This window comes from Paramisgurnus dabryanus, chromosome 7 (assembly GCF_030506205.2).
Source record: "Paramisgurnus dabryanus chromosome 7, PD_genome_1.1, whole genome shotgun sequence".
NCBI lineage: Eukaryota > Metazoa > Chordata > Actinopteri > Cypriniformes > Cobitidae > Paramisgurnus > Paramisgurnus dabryanus.
In genome coordinates this window covers 25970665-25975721 of record NC_133343.1, presented here as the reverse complement: position 1 = coordinate 25975721, position 5057 = coordinate 25970665, and the positions used below count along the sequence as shown (strand labels likewise).

At 34.0% G+C, this 5057-nt stretch overlaps 1 long non-coding RNA gene across 1 annotated transcript; it reads right to left on the bottom strand.

Annotated features, from left to right (window-relative positions):
- Window positions 1–3077: 3077 nt before the first annotated feature.
- On the bottom strand, window positions 3078–5057 carry LOC141282411 (uncharacterized). The gene is made up of 3 exons (XR_012337053.1): window positions 4967–5057; window positions 4788–4867; window positions 3078–4405 (listed from the first exon to the last, which is right to left on the bottom strand). It is a non-coding gene; the product is annotated as an uncharacterized lncRNA (long non-coding RNA).

Here is a 5057-nt window from a genome sequence, read left to right as displayed (position 1 = left end):
TCCTGCAGAGCTAATATCAGCACGCTCTTCAGTACATCTACAGAATAAAGACTGACTGTAGAGCAATATGCAGCAATCACTGTAGGTTACTTCTCTGTTTAAAATGTGCTTCAAACACTCAAATCATGCAGTCAATACCTTCATCTGATTCACAATTCTGGGTCAAATGTTTCATTTCTGTGTTACTATACTGTAGTGATAAACTTTATGAGCAACATTGAATGGAATAAGTTTGGGGTGGGACTGCTAGGTAGCTTGGGACTATATCGGGTGTTTGAATCTTTTTTTACAGTCTATGGTTTTAACGTTAAAACTTTATGTGAAAATAATAAAAATTCCAATCTTTCACATAATGGTGATTTTTTTTATGTTATCATAAGCCAATAAACCAAAGTCTAACAGTAGACCGCACAGTTGCAAGACCCACCCAAGACGAGTTCCTTGGCAAAATTAAAACCAAAATAGCACACAGAGACTCAGATCAAGATCTAGCATCAATTAACCAAACAATCCATTTGAATAAAATACAGAAAATGCTCAATTTAACATTTAACCCCTTAGGCGTCACCTCACCCTATTGAGTGAAATCTACCCTCTTAGAGACTTCAAACGATATATGAATAAGAATTCACATGCAAAACACTGAATTTAACGTAGGCGTACCACTGGCGGGACAATTACATTTAGCAGGATACAAATTTTTCATAAATTAATCAATTACTCTCCCTACATAATTTATTTTATAAAACATGGTTTAAATGTGTTATAGAGGCTTAGACCTTTCCAACGACATATAGTTTGTAGTGATAGATTAAAACTTACATCAACAATTTTAAAGTCAACTTAGGTGTCCCGTATTTGGGACGGCGACGCTTAACAGTTAAAAGTTTCCATAAAGCTATAATTTAAGATTTTGGTTTTTAATATAAATACCTTAGCTTCAAGGATACCAATAAACATGTGCCCAAACATTGACAAAATTCACCTTTAGAAGATAAAAGCATTAATTCTCTGTAAGCAACTTCTGCCAAAACGGATAAATTATTTTTATGACATCAATCCACACTTCACCTTATCATCCGATTTCATACTACATTTAATACTTTAAACCAGTGGTTCCCAAACCCTTTCTTTCCGCAACCCACTCAGGACCCACAAAATATTTTGTATAAAAAACATTTAGAAATCCATTTTTTTTTTCATTTTTTAAAGGGGACAGAGAATGAAAAAACATTTTTACCTTCTCTTTGTTGAATAATGGTAGTCTACCCGCATTCACGAACATACAAAAGTGTTAGACATGCTAAACATCTCAGTCTCATAGAAATTCCTCTTTTAGAAATGTCAGCCAGAAAACAGCCAAATCTGAAAAACTGATGCTTATGACATCACAGGCATCTCCCTGCCCCTCTATTTTAAAATAATTGGCTACATTTTTAGAGTGGCAGCAAAGTCAGCCAATCAGTAATGAGATTGCAAGTTAAGCCGGTAGGGGGAGCCAAATAGGGACAAAACCCACCCTAATAGAGCTATCTGAGAGAGGTTTTAAGGAAGCTTCTAAGGCATTACAGACCCAAACAAAACCATTTTTGTCTACATGTCACATCACAGAACAAGGATAAATACCCCGTTCAATCATTCTATGTCACCTTTAAAAGAGAGTAGTTATATTTTCATTGTCATTTTATGTATTAAATGTAAGTTTAATTGCAATCCTGAAATACCGGATATCAAAAGCATTGCTATTAATACGACAAAACTGTTTTTGTGTCATTTACTACAACAACCAAGTGACTTTGCACAACCCACCTGATCCCACTGTGACAACCAATTTTTTTAAAACTCATGGCGAATTCCAATCGGAAGTGATCATCCCTATGCCCTATCCCTTTCGAAGATCAAAACTCTTATAAACTCAATTGTGTCTCATACTATGATGACCGATTAGAAAACACTTGGCAAACAAAGTAAAAAAACAACAACGTCATTTTCTCTTTATCTGGAGCGACTGTTTATGTGGCATCCCTTCTCAAAGTGCTTTTTGGAGGGGGAATATTCATTTTAAACGCACCCCCATGCTTTAGGCCACGGGTAGGCAACGTCCGTCCTGGAGTGCCGATGTCCTGCAGATTTTAATGGATGAAAGGTGAAGAGAAAACTTATTTTTTTGGAATGCACTTCTTCAATCTTAAAGAGATGCTTTCGTTGCACATTTTGCATGCTGGTTGACAAAAAAAATGGTCTGTTGTTTTTTAAGGCACTTTAGTGGGTCTTTAAGACCACATGAAGTAACAGGTAAAGTAACAGATTTGAAAACTATGCATCCATCTATATTAACCATTTTCTTTAGAGATCTCACTGCATAGCAGGTCAGGCTCAACAGACCGGGTGATCTTAATGGAAAAATCCTTTTGTGGGAGCATGAAAGGTCATTTAATTCATTCCAGTTCACTGCATGAAAAGAGGTGTATCCGTACTAGGAAACTCCTGTAAACACCACTGATTTTCGGATGTATCTACTAGTTCCACTGAGGGTAAACTTCTAATTCCACCAAGTTAGGAAACTCCCGTAATGATACCAATTCGGATGTATCTTGCTGATGGGATATTCCTGTGGTACATGCAGCCATTTGTTGCCATGGCAAATAATCCCATTGAAGATTTTGTCAGGGGACATTTTCACACCTGCAGAGGTACTGGGATTTCACACCTTTGCACAATTCTAGTGTCTCCATTGGTGTTTAATCTCAACACTGATTGGTTGCTTTTAAAACCCCCTCCCAAAACTCTGACAACTATTGGGACACAACTTTGAAACTTTCCAGTTGAGATCATTTGATTGGTTACACTTTGTATTAAGACCAACCCAAGCCCTCATAGCTTAGTGACTTGATTGGTTATTTGCCTGCTATGCAGATAGACTAAACCCCCCCCCCACTATATATATATATATATATATATATATATTCATATTTATATTCAGATACACCCCAAAACCCTTATGTAAAATAAAAAACTTGAATTGACTTTGAAATGTTTATTTAATAAAAAACTGAACAATTCACAATTGTCACAATCACAAAATAATATTATACACAAATATTAAAAGTTGCATACATAAACAATACTATTTAAACTCATAAATATACAGACAGAGAAAGCAATATTAGAGTAAAATAAAACAAAATAAAAGCAACAATAAAAATTACATTCAAAGCAGTACAATGTAATGTAGCAGTGGCGGCTCGTGACTGCTCATCCGAGGGGTGCAAATTCAAAATAAGTGTTCGGAGTGTCATGTGTATTGCTTGTGTTTTTAAAATGTGTTTGTTGCTTCATGTAAACCATGTGCATCACGGGTTTAGTCAAAACACGTGATGCACATACACGCAGAACACATATTTTGAACCACACAAATGACTGGCTATATACATGTTGTGACAAACTTTGCATCGAGTGCTCACAAAAAAAGAAGTCACCACCTGCCACTGTAATGTAGTAAATATTTAAATAAAATAAAGCAAGATCAATATAGTTGTTGTTCAAGAAATCAGTCCTACACTGCTAAATAATGACTTTCTTACATAGTATTTTTGTCTCGTTTTCAGTAGAAATATTATTTAAATAAAATGCTTTTTCTTGATGAACAAAATGACCTAAGAAAATAAGTCTAGTTTTAGACAAAATAAATAAATGCACACAATTTAAGTGAATTTGTGCTTAAAACAAGCAAAAATATCTGCCAATGGTGTGAGAAAAAATCTTAAGTTTTCTTTTTTCTTAAAAACTTAATTCAAGCACAATTTTCTCACCCCATTGTTAGATATTTTTGCTTGTTTAGGCACAAATTTACTTAAATTGTATATTTTTGTCTAAAAACTAGACATTTTCTTAGGTAATTTTGCTCATCAAGAAAATACATCTTGATTTAAGAATTTTTAGTTTTTCTACTAAAAACAAGATAAAAATCCTAAGTTAGAAACTGATTTTTTTGCAGTGTAGATACAATTGCAGAGCTCTGTCTTGGAATTATTCAAGAATTTCTCACTGTAAAACCTAAAAGTTAACTAAACTCAAACCATTTAAGAAAACCGGTTGCATTAAACCATTTAAGTTTTAAAACACATAGATTTGAGTACTGTGAACTTAAACAAATTGAGTCACATGCAGTTATGCACTTATATTTAAGTTCACACTAACTAAATATAACTGTGCATTATTGCACAAGACTTAAGTTCACAGTACTCAAATGTATGTTTTTTTTTAAACTTAATGGGTTAAGGCAACCGATTTCCTTAAATGGTTTGAGTTAAGTTAACTGTTAGGTTTTACATTGTAAAGCATATACTTGTCAGCAAAGGTAACGTTGATGCACCCTCATCTGGACAGACATCTCTTTGGAGCCCTTTGGAAATATAAAAGTACATATAAGTATTTGGCATAATACTAATACACATACACATACACACACACGACAAATCAAATGACATAGAATTAAAGTTGTACATTTTAGAAAGTTAACATTAAACCAGTGGTTCTTAACGTAATTCCTGGAGGCCCACTGCCCTGCATGTTTTGTATATCTCTTTTATCTGACAGACGTAGTTCAGTTCATGGAGATCCCTTCTAATGAGCTGATGATATGAATCAGGTGTGTTAAATAAGGGAGACATACAAAATGTGCAGAGCAGTGGGTCTCCAGGAATAACGTTAAGAACCACTGCATTAAACTGTACAAAGATACAACAATATATGATCAAAGAACTTCATAATATACATCTTCTTACTTCATTTTCTGTGTTGATGTCCTCAGAGTCTCTGTGTTGTTCTGCAGCTTCATTACAGTAGGCTACTTCAATATAGTTGTCTATCAAAAACAGAATAAAAAAAATAGAATCACATACATCATAACACATCTATTTACGATTTAACCTTTTTAATTTAATAATTTAATTATTAAACTTACATCATTTTGGCCAGATTGCAGTGATATCAATTTCTTCAGTGTCTGGATCAGTCTGATGTTTTAGCTTTAACTGTTACTTCATTATATTTCT